Consider the following 24,936-nt stretch of genomic DNA (forward strand, 5'->3'; position numbering starts at 1 on the left):
AATAGGGGAAATAGAGGTAAATCCTATAAATCGCTACTTGTCCTAGAGTTTTGCTTGGATTGTGACCAAATTTGGCCACAAACATCCTTGGGGGAAGGGGAACAGAACTTGTATAAATTTTGGCTCTGACCCCCTGGGGGCAGGAGGGGTGGGGCCTAATAGTGGATTTAGAGGTTAATATTAAAATTCCTTCAGAAAAGAAACAATGAACCTGTATTCAGAACATTACTTGGCATTGCAAACCAGGTGAGCGATACAGGCCCTCTGGGCCTCTTGTTACCTGTGTACTATAGCACACATAAGGGGATGTTTTGTGTGTTATACCGGTGTACTATAGCACACGTTAGGGGATGTTAATTGTGTTTACCTGTGTACTATAGCACACGTTAGGGGATGTTTTGTGTGTTTACCTGTGTACTATAGCACACGTTAGGGGATGTTTTGTGTGTTTACCTGTGTACTATAGCACACATAAGGGGATGTTTTGTGTGTTATACCTGTGTACTATGCACACGTTAGGGAATGTTTTGTGTGCTATACCTGTGTACTATAGCACACATTAGGGGATGTTAATTGTGTTTACCTGTGTACTATAGCACACATAAGGGGATGTTTTGTGTGTTATACCTGTGTACCATAGCACACGTTAGGGGATGTTTTGTGTGTTATACCGGTGTACTATAGCACACGTTAGGGGATGTTAATTGTGTTTACCTGTGTACTATAGCACACGTTAGGGGATGTTTTGTGTGTTTACCTGTGTACTATAGCTCACGTTAGGGGATGTTTTGTGTGTTTACCTGTGTACTATAGCACACATAAGGGGATGTTTTGTGTGTTATACCTGTGTACCATAGCACACGTTAGGGGATGTTTTGTGTGCTATACCTGTGTACTATAGCACACATTAGGGGATGTTAATTGTGTTTACCTGTGTACTATAGCACACATAAGGGGATGTTTTGTGTGTTATACCTGTGTACCATAGCACACGTTAGGGGATGTTTTGTGTGTTATACCGGTGTACTATAGCACACGTTAGGGGATGTTAATTGTGTTTACCTGTGTACTATAGCACACGTTAGGGGATGTTTTGTGTGTTATACCTGTGTACCATAGCACACGTTAGGGAATGTTTTGTGTGTTATACCTGTGTACTATAGCACACGTTAGGGAATGTTTTGTGTGTTTACCTGTGTACTATAGCACACGTTAGGGGATGTTTTGTGTGTTTACCTGTGTACTATAGCACACGTTAGGGGATGTTTTGTGTGTTATACCTGTGTACCATAGCACACGTTAGGGAATGTTTTGTGTGTTATACCTGTGTACTATAGCACACGTTAGGGAATGTTTTGTGTGTTATACCTGTGTACCATAGCACACGTTAGGGAATGTTTTGTGTGTTTACCTGTGTACTATAGCACACGTTGGGAATGTTTTGTGTGTTTACCTGTGTACTATAGCACACGTTAGGGGATGTTTTGTGTGTTATACCTGTGTACCATAGCACACGTTTGGGGATGTTTTGTGTGTTATACCTGTGTACTATAGCACACGTTAGGGGATGTTTTGTGTGTTATACCTGTGTACCATAGCACACGTTAGGGGATGTTTTATGTGTTATACCTGTGTACTATAGCACACGTTAGGGAATGTTTTGTGTGTTTTACCTGTGTACTATAGCACACGTTAGGGGATGTTTTGTGTGTTATACCGGTGTACTATAGCACACGTTAGGGGATGTTTTGTGTTTACCTGTGTACTATAGCACACGTTAGGGGATGTTTTGTGTGTTATACCTGTGTACAATAGCACACGTTAGGGGATGTTTTGTGTGTTATACCGGTGTACTATAGCACACGTTAGGGGATGTTTATTGTTTTTACCTGTGTACTATAGCACTCGTTAGGGGATGTTTTGTGTGTTTACCTGTGTATTATAGCACACGTTAGGGGATGTTGTGACTACACAATGTGTCTGTTTTACCGTTAGAACATAAGTTATGTGACGTCAAAATGACACTTACCTGTATGAATTATAATGTTTTAAGACCCCGTTTAAGCTAGTGATTGTTGCATGCCTAAATATCACTTCTTAGGTACATAACAATTTGATATAAAGTGTTTGTGCATCCGTCCTAACCTTATGTATTACGGTTGATCCGTAAATTGTTAAGCTGTTGGTAAATTTTTCAATTTGCAAAAAAAAAAAAAAATATGTACATTTCAGTTTTGCAAGTCCGCAGGTTTGGCGCATATGTCTGTCACCAACTAATCATGACATTATGTTTACTAGTGTTTATAGGGGCACTGGTTTGACCGAATTCGACCAGTCGACTTCACAGGGACCAACTCAATGAAAATGGATGTTGTCATACATCTTTTTATATTTGGAGGATGGACTTATGAGTATATATGACAGTCATGTGATTTTTTTGGGTTTTTTTTTTCAAAAAATATGAGATTTGAAAAATTATAAAAAAATCGGGATATTTACTATAAAACAGGCACAGGGGGCCAACTCAATGAAAATGTATGTTGTCATACATTTTTAACACTGCGCTAGCATAGCGCTTGTGTTTATGTCGTCTGGTTTGACCTCATTTGTAAGATGAGTTGTAGGACTTGCCCCACAACGACACCTAGTGGTGATTTTGTGCACTATTTCATTCATAAACTTCCATTCATTTCCTTTCAACCAATCAAAATGCTGTCTTCCAATTACTGCTTTACTAATCATTTTATTGAATGTATAAAATAAGTGAATAAAATTATTAAAACAATAATAAAGGTTTGCTGTATTTTATTGCACGCAGATTCGCATCGTATTTGATATATTTCAACGGAAACCTTACACTAGCTCGACCGTATTACAGTCATATCGTTACCTGAAATATAGTTCTGTGTTCTGCACATGCAACATTACTATTGTGCACGGAGAAGAATTATGGAGCAACCAAATTACATAATAAATTAAAGAGTAAAATTGTTAATTGGGTAGTCTAATGTGTATAATAATAATTCGTACACGTTAGTAACTAATTCGCCATCGCGTATTGATTTTAATCGGGCTTCGCTGCCATTCTGAACTCTTCGGGTGTCTCGAACCTGTCGAGAATCTAATCCTATTTCCCGAGGAGTTCCGGATGTCTTCGCTGCAAGGTTGTTCCACCTTCGACCCGGAAGAGATATCCACTAACACCACATGTATTTGCATCATCGACTGCTAAAAATGTAAGTAATGTATAAGAAAACATTTCGTGTGCCATATTTTACATGCCTGGATATTGTATTTCATTAATAATACTTTTGCGAGATCCATTTTTATCGCACACTTTCACCATCCAAAGTTATCGCCATGACAGTTGACTGATGCTGTTTATCAACATTCAGCAGTTCAGCTCATGGCTATGCGTCTATCACACTCTGACAGTATCTATGTGAATTAATGACGATGATTTTTTGACATTTGCCCAGTTCTGATAGGATTCGACTGAAAAACGATTGATTAATGCAGGTGCTCGCTTTGACGACATTTGTTATCTAAACGCTTATTTGTTGACATTGAGAACTCTCGACTAATCAACGTGCCTACACAGACTACTGAACTTGGACTCAACCAGTGTGTCTAGTCGTTACGGAACAGTAGTCGTGATTGTTTACATATTCTTCTGTGAATCCAGATTTCCGAATGACTGGAACTGCTAGCAAATGCTTCATGATAGGGTTGTTTTGTTTATGTGGAAGTAATGTGTTTTATGAGATGCTAAGAATTAAATTTTACCCAAATCATGACTACTGTATGTTCGTTCACGACTACAGCGTCCCATTAGCCTATTCTATCTTTAGCTAGAATTTAAATAGTGTTTCAGATGTTTAGCATTGTTCCCAATACACATGTATTCAACAATGTAAATATGCGACCATATGTTCCATTTCGACATGTTTTTAGTGCCAGTTTACCCCATCTTGTTTCTAGACACAAATTAATTTTGATTTTAACCCCCCCCCCCCCCCCCCCCCCCCCCCCCCCCCCCCCCCCACTGGCATCTTATTATTTTATTCATGGGTTAATTTTAGTCCTGTACTAGAATTTACAAATGTTAAATAATATTTATTTTGGGAGAAATGTAAACTGCATCTATTTGATAAATATGATTGTGCATGAGATTTTTTTGTCAGAATAATATCTGGCTTATTATATAATAATAGACCATCAAATTTTCAAATGACATTTAATTTGTGGTGTACTTTCATATTTAAAACATCTTTAGGCTACTACATCACGTCTTTATGTTTTTCAGAGATGAAATTTATATTCTTAACCAGATATTGAGATTGTAATTAAATCCTGATGTGAATATAAAATTAGTCCATACAATGGTTGATTTACAATTATACCTGAGCAAGAAGGCGTGTCATTTGGCTAACAAAATACAAAACAGGTTAAAAACATACAAAAAAAAAAAAAAAAAAAAAAAAACAACAAAAAAAAACCTGTCCAATCTTATTCAATTAATCCTTATGATTATCATTATCTTATCAAATTTCAAATATAATTTTAATAACTGATCAGTGATAATGATTGGCACTAATATGATAGTTGAAAGATGTTTATTCTAAAGATGGATTTAATTACATCTCGATAAACTGATATGTCATGAACAATATTGACCAACAGAAAGCTGACATATAGTGTTGGGAATCAATTGAAATTTATGGTCCAATCACAGGGGCCCGTAACTACTGTTTATATTATAAGATGTATTTTCTGTCACTGGGTACGTTATATCCCAGTATTGGGACCGGATATAACGTATTGGGATATACCATACCCAATGACTGAAAATATATATTACAATATAAACAATTACAATATAAACAGTAGTTACGGGCCCCTGTGGTCCTCATCAGTTTTATTTAAACCAATCAATGATCGATTAAAATTGATTATTTTATTCCTTGATGTGTAAACATAGCCTTCAAAGGCTAACTGGCTTACGATCGCGAGGCCTCTCTGTGCTGTAATGTTTTAATGTCGATTATTTTCTTCACAAATCATGCTCATCTGAACATTTAGATTACTACGTAGTGCTTATAAAATGCGCTCTTCAATTCGCTTAGACATTTGAATTGATATGAGTGACAACCACATACAAGGGAACGATTTTAACGAGCTTTCTATGATTTTTTTTGGCATGTTTTACTGATCAGCTACCTTTATACTTTGGTTTATCATGGTGTCGTAAAATTCCCACGAAACTGGATTACAGATTTCTTACTCAATTAATTGATCAAACACCTCTAACCTTACGATACTCGATGAACTCCATTAATCTGAATACCACTATTATCATATAATAATACATTTTTTATGTGATTATATGCATAAAGTGTGAACCTTGTTTTATGATGTTCAAATAGTGCATATGTTTGTTAAAAGTTTTTGCTCAGATCAAAGTGAACATGTGTTTCTCTTGCATTCTATCAACCGGCAACCCTCTGTCTTAGTGTTTCAGTATACCTAAAGTGCTAGCTACCTTTGGAAATATTTATTATCCTATCAGTGCAGTGTTTTTCATCTTTTAACAGATCCAGAAACCTGATGCATGAACTGTTCGGCAGATCAATATACGAAAGTGGCAAACAACCAACTTCACATGATCAGATAACCTGGTCCATAATTCAACTACTTGTGATGCCACCCAGCATTACTGAAGGAAAGGACCATGGAACTATCGAATCCTTTCACCATTGAGCAAAATTATCCTCGGAAAGATCACAGATCAAGAGATGTCTAGATATTTTAGCCGCCAGATGTCATCATATCTTGCCATATCAACAAGTGGCAGAGACAAGGTCTCAAGGTAGATATAGTCCATATAAGCTAATATTAACTTGCATGCGAGGAAAACATCTGTTTTACAATGTCATTTAGGATACTTTTATCTTGGATAGAAGACAATAATAAAAGATATATTAAAGTATACTACAAATTGATATTTTAGCACTGCATATCACTTGTTTTAAGGTATGTTAACAATTCATAATATATACTATCATAATGATATAATATCATAATAAATGATACTACCAGTCATTTCATTCTAACAATTCATCTTCTTTTATTTCAGCACAAATACTTGGTTTGGAGAATGGTACATGACTTTCCGACAATATGAATAGATAAAACCCCTTTAAAATTCATAAAGAAAATGCTATTGGTAAGTATTACAAAACTTTTTTTCCCGAACTTACATGTTAATTTTGATGTATAAATAAAGTGTTGCTAAAAGTAATATATCTGAGCAATTGTTTGATGCATTTGCAAGACATTCTCAGACTAGCAACAATAGGAAACTAATGTGTTTAATAATGATGCATATTTGACTCATTGAAAACTATTTCTTTTCTTCCAGATAAGAAAAATTAATGAACTGGAACAATAAACTTGACAAGTCAACAATTCTTCCCTTGTGAAACTGAAACAATGACCTAACATAAATTATAGAAAATTCTACGAGACGATTTATTAGCTAGCAGCAAAAGGAGTTCAATTTTATCATGGAAATAATTTATTCTTGGCCTGAGTGAAAATCATTGGAAATTGCTTGAGAAGAATCTACGTGATTGTTATCAATTTCCAATTAATGATATTGCAGCTATAATTCTGTAATAAGTATGTAATTATTACATATTACATACTGTGAATTGAACATTTTATTGAAAGAAATGTGTACCATTATGCATGTAATCCATGTATCTGTTTTTGTTAATTTCTGAATTGTATGTATTTAGGCCAATTTCCACAATATCAATAACAAATATCAAAAATTGAATGGCATGTTAAGATCATGTTACAAGAATGAGGTACATATCAATTTACCTGATGTTGTAAACTTGAGCTAAGCAAAATATCCTATTCCTAACAGCAGTGTTACCGGTATATAAGCAGAACTTTGACAGCTCAAAATGCAACATTTACACAATTAACAGAAATATTACATGGAAATACAATAACCTTGTGACTGCAAAACTGTGCATAACATGTTATTTAAACGTGGTACAATTGTGAAGTTATCCTTGTCTGTGATTTCTATTTGTTTCAAATATGCAGGATTAATTTACAGTGATGCTTATCATTAATAATTCATATTAATTAATCCATATTGTTGATGTTTACAATTAAAAAGTATTGAAACACTGTCTTGATGGCAAGTTAACTTAAGCACTCGTAAAGGTATGGCTTTAAATTCCGTCTATGTAAATGTATTATCAATGCATACATCTTAACATATGAACAATTTGATGCTAAATGTGTGAGGTTTTACATTGTGTGATATTTGAAAATTGGTTGCAAAGGCTGCAGCATTAGTTGTATCCTAAAATTGAAAATATATTCACGTGTTCCTTTGATATAATATCAATGTGAAAATAAATATGCAATACATGAACAGATTATTTCTTTGTTTTTTTTATGCTTTTGTCATTTCAAATTTCCTTAGTCACATCACATATTGACCAAAAAGGATACTTGCAGGAAGGTTACAGTGATTTCAACTTCCATTCAAGCAACAAATACATGTTCTTCAGATTTCATTGTTGAAAATAGAAGTCAACAGTGAAATATAATGTCTTAGTAGCTTTAAAAACTGTTTATTACTTCCATGTATATCAAAATCAAAATTTCAAAGATCTCTTTGAACAAAAAATTATTTTAAATTAACTAGGTTAGACCACAGGGGCAAGTAAATTATTCATTAAGTATAATAGTCAAAGTGCATCATATCCTTTTTTTAATTTTTTTTTTCTTTTTGCATAATTACATTACAAAACAATGTACACAGTCACATAAAACAATATACAGGTACACATATATATGTATTCACAATCACATATCACTCGCGAGCACACATAAAAACACACATACACACACCCACACATCCTCACACCCACACACTCCCACCCACACACTCACCCTTACACACACCCACATTCGTGCAAGAATGTACACACAAATATTTCATTTTAAGGGAAAATTTTAGAATTGAATTTTATAATTGTTATAAATAGCACAATATTAATATCAAGTGTATTGTTGTACTAGTTTAAAATACGTATTTGAACAGGCAATGTATTTTCAATCGCAACTTACAAAATCAGTTATCCAGTAATAAAAAGATTATAATGATTTATCTTGAAATATCTTATATATTTTACTCAAATGACTTGGTAAATATCTAATGAAAAACACATTTCTAATACTCAAATGTACATGTATCATTGTACTCTCACACATATTCTCTGCCTCAAGCGCATACACCCACACACAGTAATCACGGATGTGCATAATGATATATTACATTTACATGATACGCGAAAAAACATAAACATTTTTGTTGCCATTTATTTTTTGTGCATCATATCTTAATATTAGGATATGACATAAGGTGCTGATACCACTTTCAAGATCGACAATATTTAAACCATATTTATGTGCCCCTGTGATTTCAAAATGGTACCGGTAGTCAGTGTCTTTATGGCTGATCACAACTTTGTTCTGAATTTTGTCTTATGGAAGTCCAGTATAACAAACTCGTATTAAAGGAATATCTTTGTTGTAGTTATACAATAAAAAATATGTTTATTATAATAGCACTACAATAGAATGCAAAGTTGTAGAGATCAAAATGGAAAAATGTTTACTCTGCTTTTCCTGTTGAAAAAAAATGATGTACAGGAAAAGGAAATATCACTTCCAAAACTGTGTCCAATTGCATTGTCGTGACCTATAACTACAAGGACATCACATAATTTTCGTTCACCTTGTAATCAGTTTAACAGGCATATTGATTTCTTTAATGACTGTCTCTACATAATTGGGTTTGAAACCTTTAAAGGTGCTCCACTGCGGACAGCATAAACAGTACTATTAATATTAACAATAATTGGTGTTTAATTATGTATGTATATGTCTAATTAATACAACAATTAACATAATGTAATATTTGTGTTATTTCTTACAGATATAGCCCTGTAGACGTATTCTTACAACAGGACGAGACCACCATGCTTGATTCTTCTGTTTATTATATCTGCGCATGCTCATACAATTACATACACATATCCGGTTACACTAATAGTTAGAAACGGGTACGGTACGGAACCATCCGGATATTACGTTATCATTACATCTTCCCTTTCTTAAAAAGAAAATTAAACTTAAAGACTGTAGGGAATTAATTTTCTTGATAAATCATTATATGATATTAATACTGAATTAAGCATTATATTTTAGAAAATACCCAAATGATGTTATGCATGTTGTAAATAATACTTTCATTACTTTGTATGATTGTAATCATGAATCACACTGTCCATTAAACTTAATGATTTTAAATGTCTTTAAATTGTCAATATTTTGATTCACCAATTAACTTGTACCTATTAACTGACTAGACTGATTTGAAACTGAAATGTCAATAATCATAATGTACACTTTATACAGTCATTGAGGAGTGAAATGTTTACCAATTAAGGTCATTTGAGATTAAGGGTCATTTTGAAATGTTGATATTTCAAGTTAACATTTACCATTTGTTTTTTCACATATCCTCAATCAGTCTGTGGCGTGGAGTTACAACACGACCTGACCTCGTGGTTACTGGCACTGGTTTCGTCTGGTTGACGTACGTTTCCTGAGTAGATTGCGGAATCAGTTCGTCTTCGCAATCGTAAAGAAAGTGAATTGTTCATCATCAACAGGATCAAGTTCCTCGTTAATATTGACGGGGGATTACATTGAAGCAAACACACCTACCTACCAACAATGAGGTCAACCCGACAGACAAAGGCACTTACGCCATCTAATATTAAAAAGAATGAGAAGCCCCAGTATCTCTCAAAATCTTCACACGGTTTTCCAAGTTGGATGATATCACAAGTAAGTGAAACAAAACCTTCAGACATGAAGGGATAGTACTTCTCCAAAGACCACTATCAGACTCTGAGCTCTTAATTTCAACAGACACTTTAGAATCTTCCACAATAACACTAAGTTTTCTGACAAGGCTTTTGACCATAGCTAACACAGAAGTGAACTGACTGTTTACGCCTTTGCAACCTTACGCTGGAGAGAATAACACATCAGACATAGTAATGACCCTACTTACTTGCAGTAATTACAAACAGGACCAGAAGGAGACCCCACACCTGCCCTATGATCTGTTTTAGAATCCAGACTTAGTCCCTTATCACCTAATTTAGGTTTGTCGTTCGAGAGGGCCACTAAAGGTTGGGTTCCTAGGCTGATCCAAATTTACTAGTACCTGTGGTACTGTTTTTTGTTCTTGAGAACTGTTTAAACAAAAGTAGCCTTTTTGAGGGTGGAGAAAGCGTGTTAATCATTCAGCCATTGTAGATGCTTCGCATCACTATGTGTTCAAACTTTTCTCCTCATCTAAATGAATTTTTATGTTTGTTTGGAACACACGTTTTTAAACTCCTCTATCAACAATAATTGCCTTCATTTAGCCAAATTCCTCATCAAATTCTTTAGAATCACACCACCTATTAAATAATTTGATTCTTTTGCTCTGGGCCAAATTCTACATGAGTTTTGAGTTCACACTCTTTTCTCTTGATTTTCCGAAATTTCTGGCGGTAAGCCTCAGGAGCTAACACAACAAGCTATTCAAAATAGCTTTCTTGACTACGTTGGATAAATTTGAAATATCATCTACAGATAAAGAATAATAAATATCTCTAGCTTTTACCAATCAGGACACTTTTGGATAAGCAATGAAATCTGTATCGTTCAGGCTCTAATATAAATTATTGCAATTCATACTATCAGCTATTATTACACAAATGTAGAAAATACATTGTCAACAAATTCAATCTCTTGAAAAAGGAGGAACTAACCTAATATTTCAACTGACGATCAACCACCTCAGTTTCCATTGTAAACCCCCTAAAAAGTTGGATTACCTGACACCGACTGGAGAAGCAAGCTCTAATTCATTAATTCTAATTTCTGTTTCAGCTTGAATTTTTCTGCTTTCTCTAGTTCTAAATATCTGTATCTCTCTCGCGATCTCATTATTCTTTTAAGAATTTTCCTTTCAATAACATCAATATTTCTCATTAACTCCTTTTCTAATTCTCTTTCTCTACATATCTTCTTTCTCAATTTTGTTACAATATCATTTCATGTTCAAGTTTCCATTTGTCTAATTAGAAATTCTGAACAGAATTGTTTCCTCTATACTAATCTAATGCACTAGAGTCAAATTTGCCAATTGACAAACAAAAATAACTTATAATAATTACATTCCCGAAATTATCAGCTTTCCCTCAATTAGATATTTGACAGCTAGGCCTAAATGTTTACTCAATAACCAGTACATCCTTCTTATTAAACTTAGCAAAAGGTAACTATCAGGGATGGTCGATTTACCAAACGAGTATCTACCTGAATAGTAAAGTCCTGTTAATGTACTCTCGCTGTTGGTTTCAAATGTAAAGCTTCCAAGTTTTAACACAAAATATTGAAATTATCTTAATTAACTTTTTCAAAAGCTTATATTTCACAAAAATAAAAAATATATCTGATCCCGCGACAAGAGCCCCCCATTCTGATTACATTAAACTAATAACAGAAATGGAGAAACCAGCAGCTAAATTCCAAAACACTATTTAATTATATATACAATATTAATACAGAGATGGTTTACAATGTCCTAAAGTAAATTGATTGTGGTGGTACAAGAGTAGTACGATGATTTAAAGTGTTACTTATATCTGTATGCGAATGTCCTGGTATAATCCTTGATCCTTCCAGGTTTTCAAATTAACAATAATCAACAAATCCACAAGGAAAATTGAATGTCCACAAGATGATTTGTAAAGTTCCAGGCAATATGAATAAATCCACACAAAGTGTATTGTAATAATCCACAACAGATAAAAGTCACAATAGCTCTATGGCACTCCAATAGAATCTTATGAAAATGGACAGCTGTACAATTCAAGATTTGGTTTGGTTAATATACGTCCTTATTACAGGTAAGACGTGCCATGGTGGAGGAAACGGAGTACCGAGAAAAACCACTGAGCGGTTAGCCTTTGGCAGTCTCCCAGAGGAGGAGGGCTTATATATCGGACAGCTAAGCTCTGGCCACCGTAATTCAAGAATATTGGAGAACCTTCTACTTCTAGAAAATATCTAACTCAAAACAGTAAACAAATAAAACACACACATAACTTTCTGTGAAATAGATCATTCTAGATCACTCTACTTAAAAATCAACATGTGTTTACAAACATATTTGTTTTATACCATGATTATATTCTAGATAAGTTCTTATAACCTAAATCAATGATATGACCTTCATAGTATGTATTGATAAAAAAAAGCTATAGGAGTTTATCTCCCTTATCTCATAACTTACATGTATTTAGTGTCAATACATAACACAACCCGCCCCCTCCGTAAAGTGAAAAGAAAGTTTATCTTTGAAAAGGAAACTTTACGTTACACATTATCAAGTAGTTATATTTAAATTCCTTGATAAAGCATTCACATAAGAAATCATTGTACTTTGTCCCTTTAGCTATGTATTGATGTCAATATTGAGTCTCATTCTTGCAAAGTCAACTCCCCACCTGAGAATCTTTCTTTGGTTTTTTTTTTTTCATTCAATATTGCCCAACTGAAACTGTATCACAGGGTTGTGGGTCGGTGAAGACCAACACAGTCACAACTGGTAGTGCAGATAAACACAACAGAATTGTGTTCAAGGCCAAAATCAAACAAACGCATTAAAACATTCTTTCCTCAATGGTGGGGATATAATTTTCTCTGTTGTTTGTCAAACTTATTATCGAGAAATAACAAATATGCTGGTTCCATTTTTTCAAGCACCATTCTTGCATCAAAACATCACCAACACCTACAATCACTGGCGTCAACAAACAGTTTAAAACTGTTTAATAAAAATCTGGATCAGTCCAGACAACGGGTGACGTTTGAATAATATTGCTTACAATTTCTCAAATGCAGACCTTTCTACATTCGTCTTGACCAACAACAAATTTGTACATTTTATCTTTCTTTTAAACAAAGCAGTAAGTGGAGCCTGCTAAAAACATAGAAATTATGACAAAATTTTCTGTATGTAATCCAGCCGATAACCAAGAAATCTCATCAGCTCTCTCTTTCCTCCAGGACGTACTGGAAAATCTATAAGTGAATACTACTATAGGCCATAACAGTGTTTAAAACCTGCCCTGTCCCTACAACCTGGCCTAAAAAATTCAACAGTTGCATGACAAAAATTCACATTGTCAATGAAGTTTTTACAGTTCAATTTTTCATGGTAGTGGATTCATTCGCAATGAAAAATTTTTTTTTTTCAACAATACCGGTTAGTATGGTCTTCCCACGTGTCGGTGTAGTTGATTACGTCATCGATGTAATCCATATCACAGGCCTCATCCAGGACTGATATCACGCTGTTAAGAAAGGACGTTGACAATGTGCCGTGGCATTCTTCATACCAAACGGCATAACTTTGTACAGGTACATAACCCATGTAAAGTTACTAACTGCAGACACTTTCTTTAGCACTTTATCTGTTAATGGCACCGTGCCAATATCTCTTTCAAACAGTTCAAACTTGCTAACATGACTTAGGAGCGTTTTCAACTTTGTCAATACACACTGAGGTCACTCCTTTGGAATTTGCTAAGAGTTCTGTTCTACTGACAGAGTTTTACTTTTCTGAAGACCCAGTACAAGAACCGGTATGTTCTTGTCCTGCCTTTTGTACCAGAACCACACGGAGAAGCACCATTCACTTTTGCCTTGGTTCAATTAATATCAATATTCCCCCAACATTGTATTGAAAGTTTATTCTTTAAGTGTTCTTCTTTCAAAGGAATTACTACGGTAAATGATGTTAGTCTTGATCAGGTGGCGCATCGCCTACATCCACGTCGATTATATATAGCAATCTTGTTCTCTATGAGCCTGGTGTATCCGGTAAACAAATGTTTCGAAAACTCAAGTATCAAATCTTTCAGTTCATTTTGCGTTTTTCTTTCAGATAGATGACAACAGGTTCTTGTCCAAGTTTCGCGAGCACATCTGAATTCCGTAACTTAACACCACAGTCCTAAACCTACATCTTGTAACAACCACCATCTAAGTCCCAAATTTTACAAATATCAGCTGTACTTTCAACTTGTGATGGTACAGAGGTCCGAAATGTAGCAATAGGTTGAGAGGTCTTGCTCACGTGTCTCTATCTACATATTTCATAAGCATATAAACATGACATAATATGCGAGTTTTCCTTGTGCCATCCCTGGATTTTTGAACAAATGTAGTTAACACCCATCAACCTTATTCTCAACAATATAAGTCCCAAAATATCTAGTTTTGCTAAAGGCTGACCCGGTATTTGTTAATAAGAGCCAAAAATTTGTCACCTGGATCAAAACTTCCATGCACGGCCAACTTTTATCATACCTATGTTTTTCATTTCTTGGTTTAGAGTAAGGGTCCCAAATATCCTTTTGCCAATTCATCATGCCTATAGTCAATACCTTGCCTTAAAGTTACACAGTGGGGAGCATAAGCTAAAGAATGATTCCACTTTAGCAATTCTTCGTCCGCCCCCCCCAAATTTTTGTCTTTTCAAATAATTTCAAAGGCATCCACGTACAGATGATGTCCCAAAACACAAGTTCAAACATGGACTTGAACCAAGAGGATTCTTGTACAGATTCTCTAACGCCAAACAACAACATGTGTAATGGCCTTCGTCCCCAATCTCTTTTGTTTTTTCATAAACAATAAGAATCTCCACATAATCTTCAATGTCTGCGATTGAAAACGGTTCCTATACGCACCCTGAGACTCTGGATTGATAAGCACTAGACTTAATACAATGCTTGAATCTGGAGCTGGTACATGACTTGTTAGAAAAATACCAGACATTCTAAATTCGAAACCTTGGTCCGATTGGACAGCTTTTGGAAGACCAACCAATGTAAATGAATTTAACCAAAAGCCATGACTATGTTTAGGGGCTTTAAAAATTTCCTGAGTGGAATGGCTTCAGGAAAGCGTGTGGAAGCACACATAATAGTTAAAAGATACACCATTTCCCAGACTTAGTTTTGGGTAGAGGACCTACATCAGTCTATAATGACTCTACTAAATGGTTCGCTTCAAATGCTGTGAATGGTGGTGCAAAGTGTGCAACAGGATTTTTACTGATTAGGTTTTCCCTACCACCTGACAATATGACAAGACCTACAAAAATCAGCCACATCCCTTTTCAAACTTGGCCAAAATAGAAGTGATCTAAGATCCTGTTATAAATTCTTGGTCACACCTAATGCCCTGCATAGGTACTTCATTAGACAAACAGCAGAAATATCTTGCCTATACCTCGTTGTGACAAACTATTTGATTGTGACAACCTTCCAGTCTTCCTCGGAGACACATCAGGGGGGCAGCCACTTGCGCATCAACACGCCCTTGACCTTGACGGAAGTACACAAACCGGGACTTTCTCAGCCTCTTCCTCACTCAAATCCCGATTACACAATAAGGAGATTTCAGGATCTTTTTCCTGTTCTACTATAAGCTCCTCTCTAGACAAAGATGATTTGCTCATCATGTCAGACAAAGAAGTACCCTTGTTAGGAACAACTCTATCACTATCAAAGTCTACAGGATTGCTCAAAAGATCACACTTGCTCCCGACATCCTCTATATCATGAGCCAAGAAAGTGTCACCTAACCCTGGACTATAATGATCCTCAACTACTGCAACATCAGAAACCTTCTTACTCATTGAACGAGTTACAGCACAAGAAGGGAAAATACCAGGAAATTCCTGTTGAATAGTCTCAGCATCATCTGTTTTATCAGGGATACTGGACACTAAGGGATCTACCCTAACTTTCTCTCCAGCCAAGTCATTGCCTAAAATGAGCGACACGCCCTCTATGGGAAGTTCCGGTCTAACACCAATGGTGACAGGCCCAGTAACCAAGTCTGACTTTAAATAAACACAATGGAGAGGCACATTAACAAAACCTAACTCTACACCTTGAAGCAAAACACTACTACCACATGAGGTCTCCTCAGACAAAGGCACTACGCCATCTAATATTAAAGAATGAGAAGCCCCAGTATCTCTCAAAATCTTCACAGGTTTCAAGTTGGTGATATCACTAGTAAGTGAAACAAAACCTTCAGAAATGAAGGGAGAGTACTTCTCCAAGACACTATCAGACTCTGAGCTCTTAATCTCAACAGACACTTTAGAATCTTCCACAATATCACTAAGTTTCTGACTAGGCTTTGACATAGCTAACACAGAAGGAACTGACTGTTTACGCCTTTGCTCCTTACGCTGGAGAGAATAACATTCAGACATAGTATGCCCTACTTTCTTGCAGTAATTACAAACAGGACCAGAAGGAGACCCCACACCTACCCTATCATCTGTTTTAGAAGCAGACTTAGTTTTATCACCTAATTTAGGTTTGTCGTTGGAAGGGCCACTAAAGGTTGGGTTCCTAGGCTGACCAAATTTACTAGTACCTGTGGTACTGTTTTTGTCTTGAGAACTGTTTTTAACAAATGAGCCTTTGTGGGTGAGAGCGTAATCATCAGCCATTGTAGCTGCTTCACTAAGTGTTTCAACTTTTCTCTCATCTAAATGAGTTTTTATGTTTGTGTGGACACAACGTTTAAACTCCTCTATCAACAATAATTGCCTCAATTTACCGAAATCCTCATCAATTTCTTTAGAATCACACCACCTATTAAATAATTGTTCCTTTTCTCTGGCAAATTCTACATGAGTTTGTTCATCTCTCTTTCTCGAGTTTCGAAATTTCTGGCGGTAAGCCTCAGGAACTAACTCATAAGCTTTCAAAATAGCTTTCTTGACTACTTGGTAATTTGAAATCTCATCTACAGATAAAGAAGAATAAATGTCTCTAGCTTTACCAATCAAGACACTCTGAAGAAGCATTGTAAGCTTATCTTCAGGCCATTTCATACTGTCAGCTATTTTCTCAAAATGCAGAAAATACTTGTCAACTTCTTTCTCTTGAAAAGGAGGAACTAACCTAATATTTCTACTGACATCAAAACCTCTGTTTCCTTGTAAACCCCTAAAAGTTGGATTACTTGAACTGTCTTGAGAAGCTAGTTCTAATTCTTTAATTCTAAGTTCTGTTTCAGCTTGAATTTTTTGCTTCTCTAGCTCTAACATCTGATCTCTCTCTCGATCTATCTTTTCTTTTCTTTAATTTTTTTCTTTTTTCTTAATTCTCTTTCTTTGTTTATTTCTTTTTCTCTTAACTCTCTTTCTATTGGTCTTATTTCTTTTCTCTTTCCTTTTCTATTTCTCTATCTCTCATTTCTTTCTCTTATTTGTTTCATTTTCATTTCATGTTCAAGTTCCATTTGTCTAATTTGAATTTCTGAAGTGACTGTTTCCTCTATACTATCTAATGCACTAGAGTCAAATTTGCCATTGTCAACAAAATATCTTATAATTACATTCCTAATTTCAGCTTTCCTCAAATTAGTTTTGATAGTAAGGCCTAAATGTTTACCCAATAACAGTAAATCCTTCTTACTAACTTGCAAAAGAACTTCCAGGGATGGCGCTTTAACAAACTGTTCTACCTGCATAGTAGTCATATTTATCTAGCTGTTGGTTTCAAATGTAAACTCAAAGTTTGTACACAAATTTTGAAAATTTCTAAATTAATTTTTCAAAGTTAGATTTCACAAATTAAATATCGATCCCGGACGAGCCCCCAATTCTGTTACATTAACGAATAACAGAAAGGAGAAACCAGCAGCTAAATTCAAAACACAATTTAATTATATATACAATATTATACAGAGATGGTTTACAATGTCTAAAGTAATTGGTGGTGGTACAAGAGTAGTACGATGATTTAAAGTGTTACTTATCTGTATGCGAATGTCCTGGTATAATCCTTGATCCTTCCAGGTTTCAAATTAACAATAATCACAAATCCACAAGGAAATTGAATGTCCACCGATGATTTGTAAAGTTCCAGGCAATATGAATAAATCCACACAAAGTGTTGTAATAATCCACAGATAAAGTCACAATAGCTCTCCCAATAGAATCTTATATGGCGCTGTACAATTCTTGATATGTCTTATTACAGGTCTCATTACAGTTCTGATTTGCCTTGGACATCAAGTTCCTCGTTAATATTGACGAATATTGGATAATTCACTTTTTTACTAAAGTCCAGTCTTTTCGATTTCGACGAAGATCTCTCTTAAAATCAACAGTTTTTAGTTTTGATGACATGATGATCTCTGGAGCTATAACCTCAATGAGACCTTTTTACGACTGCTAGGGGGTTGTCCCAGGCAGTAACTCTGTCAACACGTCACGGATTCTAACTGAATCTCCTTGGCGTAGGGGAGGTAACTCGCGCACAGTTTTGTCATAGTATTGTTTTTGTTTTTCCTTGACAAGCATTTTGTTTTTCAGATACTCATCAGGATTCACCTTTACTGGTGTTCTCAACATCTGGTCGTTGATAGGGAGATTTGAACGGATCGTACGGCCATATATAGAAGCTCGGCGGGAGATTTTCCGTTGATAATAGGTGTTGACCTATAGCTTAGTAACCCTAGGTAGAAATCACTTCCATCTTCCTTCGACTTTTTGATGAGATTTTTCACGATGCTCACAGATTTTTTCCACTAATCCGTTCGATTGTGGAAAATTGGGACTTGACGTTTTGTGACTGAAATCATATTCTTTCGAGAATTTCTCAAATTCACCACATGCGAATTGAGGGCCATTGTCACTGAAAATGATTTTTGGAATTCCTTGACCCGCAAACACATATTTCATTGCATTTATCACAGAATTTGAACTTAGGCTTTTCAACCTACACACTTCCGGATAATTTGAATGATAATCACACAGAACAAGGTAGTTGTCTCCCTTGTATGAACAGATATCTGCACCAATTTTTTCCCATGGATAAGTAGATACAAGGTGTGGTTTAAGCGGTTCGGCCGCTTGTTTCGGTCGATATTTCGAGCACGTTTGACACGATGACACAACATTTGAGATGCTTTGATTCATTCCGGACCAATACATTACTTGACGAGCTCTTTTACGACATTTCTCGATGCCTAAATGCCCCACATGGATTTTCTTGAGCATATCATGCCGTAGTTTCCTCGGAATCACGACTTTGTTGTTTCGCATGATGATTCCATTCACGACACTTAATTCGTTACGTACATTCCAGTAATCATAGATTTTCGGTGAACAATCGGATGTTTTGTCGGGAAATCCATTTAAGATGGTTTCTGCCAAGACATTCATCTCCTCGTCGTTTTGAGTTTCGAGTTGAATTTCCTCCAGTTTCCTGTCTGAGACTTGGACGTTTGACATGACGAAGTCGACATATGTCTCGATTTCTTCCTCACCGGTTTTGTCAGACGGAATTGTAGTGGTGTCATACGCTCGTGACAACGCATCCGACGTATACATGAATTTTCCTGGCGTGTACGACACATCAAGACTGTACTTTTGTAGTCTTAACATGAGTCTCTGTATTCTCATAGGACAGTCATTTAAGGGTTTTTTGAAGAGCGTGATGAGTGGCTTGTGGTCGGTTTCCACAGCAACATCTTGTCCATGGATGTACTGATGAAATCGTTCACATGCAAAGGTGATGGCTAACATTTCCTTTTCAATTTGCGCGTACCGCGTCTCGGCTGACGTCATGGCTCGCGAAGCATAAGCTACAGCAGCCCACGATTCATCATGTTTTTGTAGTAACAAGGCTCCCAACCCAGATTTCGAAGCATCCGACGATATCTTGATCTCGCGATCTGGATCGTAGAATTTCAAAAGAGGTTCTGTACTGAGAATGTCTTTGATATTTTGAAATGCGCTTTCTTCCGCGTCACCCCAAATGAACTCATTTTTGTCGTCCATCAGGTTTCTCAGCACTGTTGTTTTCGTTGACAGATCGGATATGAACCGTCCTTGGTAATTAACCATACCGAGGAATCGTTGAATGTCCTTTTTCGACTCGGGTCGTTTGAAGTTCTCAATGGCCTTGACCTTGATCGGATCAGGGCGCATACCCTCGGAAGAGATGACATCGCCGATGAATGTTAGAGAAGTTACACAGCACTGACATTTGTCCTTGTTGAGCTTGAGGTTAGCCTGTTTTGTAGCCTCGAGTACCTTTGTGAGTCTTTCATTATGTTCCTCTAGTGTTCTACTCCAAACAATAATGTCATCCATTGTTATCGAAGCACCCTCAATATGTTCGTAAATCATATGGATTGCTTTGTGGTAGACTTCAGGAGCTGATGAAATGCCGAAAGGTAGTCTTAAAAATCTAAATCGACCTAAAGGAGTATTGAAACATGTCAGCTTTGATGATTCTTCCTCTAATAATGCGTCGAGCTTTGTGAAATAAGCGGCGTCTTTAAACTGAGCCATTATCTCTTCGCGGGTAGGTAACTTAAAATGTTCTCGAAGAATTGCGCGGTTTAGATCTCGCGGATCTAAGCATATTCTGAGCGATCCATTTTTCTTTTCGACTATTACCATCGAATTAACCCATTTTGTCGGTTGGTCTTCTCTAATTATTACACCAAGTTTCTCCATTCGTTCAAGTTCTTTTTTCAGACGGTCCTGAACAGCAAACGGAACTTTACGACATGGATGAATAACCGGGTCGACTTTCGGATCGACTTTGATCTTGTGCTCTCCTAGAATACAACCAAGTCCTTCGAACACATCGCTATAATCATCAATTATTTGTTGAGCTGTTTTCGGAGTTTGCGGTCCGACATTTTCGACGTTGAGGACGCGTTTGATCAACTCGAGCTTTTCGCAAGCTTTGATACCTAATATCGGTGTACGGGTTTCATTCGCGACATAAAAATGCATTTTTGTCATTTTGTCTTTCACGCGAACACTTAGGACACATGCACCTGCGACCTGAATTCAATTACCACTGTACGACATGAGTTTGACATTTGTCGAGTGAAGCATTGGTTTTGTGTGAAGTTTCTTGAACCTGTCCATCGGAATAATGTTCACAGCGCTTCCGGTGTCTAATTTGAATGACATGTTAACACCGTTTGTCTCAACATTTGTACGCCATTCCTCTTTGTTGTCGGTATTTATCGAATCGACGAAGAATTCATCTTCGGAGTCAGTGTTCGTAGAGTTAATGTCATGTACCTTTTTGTTTTTGTAGAAGCACATTGTACCAAAATGATCTTTCTTTTTACAGACTGGACAGGTTTTACCCATCGCAGGACACGAGTCTAGTTTGTGTTTTGTACCACACCTAAAACAGTTCGGATTTTGTTTTCTGTCCTTGTGTTTTGGTTTGTTTTGTACATGTCCACCTTTGTTGAACTGAAAGTTCTTTTTATTTGTTTTTGGTTTGACAGCATGGACTGGGGTTTCTTTATGATCATCGGCCAAATCTTTCATACGTTCTTTTGTGGATTCAGCTGCTCGACACATTGTAATAGCAGCTTCTAGGTCAAGTTTTTGTACCCTGAGTAACCGTTCACGAAGATTATTGTCCGGAATACCACAAACGATTCGGTCTTTGATCAACGAGTCAGTCAGATCTCCAAATACACATGATTTGGCTTTTGTTTTTAGTTCGTTTACATACTGATCGATTGTCTCGCCTGGTTTTTGCACACAAGTAAAGAATTTATGTCTCTCGTAAGTTTCATTTCTTTTGGGCGAGAAATAATCCTCGAATTTCTTTTGGATTTTTTCTAATTTCATTTCATCACCCTCCGCTTCAAATGTAAAGTTATTGTATATTTCAAGCGATTCTTCCCCTATAACGTGTAAAAGTAAACACGCTTTGGTTTTATCCTCTTTTCCCGCCATTCCGCTGGCTTCGAGATAGAGTGCGAATCTTTGCTTGAACCTTTTCCAATTTTCAGCGAGATTACCCGTTGTTGACATACTTGCCGGGGGTTCTAACTTTTCCATTGTGTGTTTTTAAAGTCTCTTTTTTGACACCATGCGATATTTGTGTTATTTCTTACAGATATAGGCCTGTAGACGTATTCTTACAACAGGACGAGACCACCATGCTTGATTCTTCTGTTTATAATATCTGCGCATGCTCATACAATTACATACACATATCCGGTTACACTAATAGTTAGAAACGGGTTACGGTACGGAACCATCCGGAATATTTTTTATCATAGTGCCATGGATTTTTTACGGGATGCAATTAACTGTTTTTAATATTTTTTATCTTTTAGTAGAATTAGAAGCTCAAACTTTCCAATTGTGATTTATCTGTAGTAGAATTAGAAGCTCAAACTTTCCAGTGGTGGTAATAATGTAAAGTAAGTAACTGAAGAAGAATACTTATTTGTCGTCTCCTGTTTTTGATAGAGAAAGCATACCATTTTCAGCGGTGGAGCATTTTTAAACCATAATGATAATTCTCTATACTACTGAGTATCATACAGTTGGTATGTCATACACAACTGTAAAGGATCCATTGAAACATTTAAATTTGAAAGGAAGTTTAAAGAGACAATTCAGTCTAAGAGTACTTTAAAATTTGCATATGTATCGGAAAGAAACCAATTTTAACGGAAATTAGATTAGTTGGTTTAACTGTCAAACCCTGGCTCTTGTCAGCGTATACGTAGTAAAGCAATTTCTGTCTAGAACTACTCAAATCTTTCTTACAGTAGTGTGTTAGATGCATGTTCTTGTCTAAATCTTATTTCACCAACTCATCAGTGGTTATGTATTGCATTTGTTCAACGTACGTGACTTTGGCACGGGTATGGGTACAGTATACATGTTATGCCTGAATATCGTGTTGATCAACGGTTTAGAATTTCATCGGTATCAATCAAAATACTTATGAAATTTAGCAATATTTTTTGTTATATGTTTTATAAAGAATGTCATATTTTGCTTTGTGGTTATGTAACAGAATTAGCCTCATTGTATTGTCCTTGTAGTCACTATTACAAAACATACATTTATATATGGATATGGTTATACAAGTGTATGCATATATGAATGTATAAATACAGAACATGTAATCAAACAATTTCAATATATGGCAAATTATTAAAAAGATAAGCAAAAATTAAAATATAAATATACATATATCATTAATTCAAAAGAAATTTCAAGCGTTGTCTCTTCACTAAATAATACATTTACTTATCTATGACGATTCACTATTCAGGAAAATAGGAAGATAATGAATGATAATGGCTCATGTATTCTAATTATGAAAAGACATTTGATTTCATTAAAAATTTTCTGTTTCTGTTGCGCAGTGTTTTCAGTACTTTCAGTACTTTAATTTGTATTTAGAGAATGGACTGATGGGTATATATGACAGTCATGTGATTTTTTTTAAAAAAAAATACGAGATTTGAAAAATAATAATAAAAAAAATCGGGATTTTACTATAAAACAAGCACAGGGGGCCAACTCAATGAAAATGGATGTTGTCATACATTTTTTTTGTATTTGGAGGATGGAATGATGAGTATATATGACAGTCATGTGATTTTTTTTCAAAAAATACGAGATTTGAAAAACTATCAAAAAATTGGGATATTTACTATAAAACAGGGAAAGGGACGACAGTCGCCATATTGGATTTTTTACCCCCAACTCGATTAAAGTTCATTTTTTTCACAATAATATACTTTTTTCCTAGAGTCATAGTCACGCATCAGTCCTCCGATAATCCATAATCACACACATACCATGCAAAAGCATACAAACGATGTCTTTATAGTCGAACGTAATATTTTAATCCAAAATTACCGGCGCTTTCTGACTTGTGACATCGAAAGCATTGTCCTAGTAAAGAGCGACTAGAGTGACTTCCCCTGCAGTGTAGTCCAATCGGTTTAATCAGAGATATTCCTATACGTTTGTTTTCGCGGAAATTTTAAATATTAAAACGTATCGGAATACCTCTGACTAAACCCATTGAATGACATTGCAGGGGAAGTCACTCTAATCGCTCTTCACTAGAACGTTGCTTTCGATGTCACAAGTTTTCATTGAGTTGGCCCCCATAGTAAAATATCCCGATTTTTAAAATATTTTTTCAAATCTCGTATTTTAAAAAAAAAAATCCCATGACTGTCATATATACTCAACAGTCCATCCACCAAATACAAAAATGAATAACAACATCCATTTTCATTGAGTTAGCCCACTGTTTCATAGTAAAATATCCCGATTTTTTAATAATTTTTCAAATCTCGTATTTTTTTGAAAAAAAAAAATCACATGACTGTAATATATACTCAACAGTCCATTCACCAAATACAAAAATGAATAACAACATCCATTTTCATTGAGTTGACCCCATGTGGTCGACTTTACAAAGGCATACACATCGAGTGCTTTTTTACCTTATCAGGATATATAGTATATACGGGACGTCCCAATTGATACTAGTGTACATCTTGCTATACATGCCAATATACGTGAAGTTAACACCGGATTCGGGATTCGGAATTCGAATAACAAATCCGGTGCCAGCACCTTATTCGCTTATTTTAACTTATCAAAAATGAACAAATAAGTAACAATTTCAAAACATAAAAAGCAGATAAAAAAAATTTCATAACCCTAAAAAACTAAAAACATCGATAAATTGTTGAAGACTTGAAAGTCGTAAAACACCTCCTTAGATCGTTTTTCGTTATTCAGTTTGAATTACGGTGGCTAATATTGAAAACCTAATAGCGAATACGGTGCTGGTACCTTATTCATTATTCTTACTGAATAACGAAAAATGATCCAAGGAGCTAGTAGTCCGCTAAACC

The 24,936-nt window shown here is 35.6% G+C and overlaps 1 protein-coding gene and 1 long non-coding RNA gene across 2 annotated transcripts in view; both read left to right on the top strand.

Annotated features, from left to right (window-relative positions):
- Positions 1-24,936, top strand: part of LOC138307414 (uncharacterized) — a 41,530-nt gene that overhangs the window by 2,934 nt on the left and 13,660 nt on the right. The window lies entirely within an intron of this gene.
- LOC138307430 (uncharacterized) lies at positions 1,622-7,456 on the top strand. Its single transcript, XR_011205988.1, has 4 exons — positions 1,622-3,236; positions 5,595-5,869; positions 6,137-6,226; positions 6,422-7,456. It is a non-coding gene; the product is annotated as an uncharacterized lncRNA (long non-coding RNA).

The sequence above is a fragment of the Argopecten irradians genome, chromosome 1 (assembly GCF_041381155.1).
Source record: "Argopecten irradians isolate NY chromosome 1, Ai_NY, whole genome shotgun sequence".
Taxonomy (NCBI): Eukaryota; Metazoa; Mollusca; class Bivalvia; order Pectinida; family Pectinidae; genus Argopecten; species Argopecten irradians.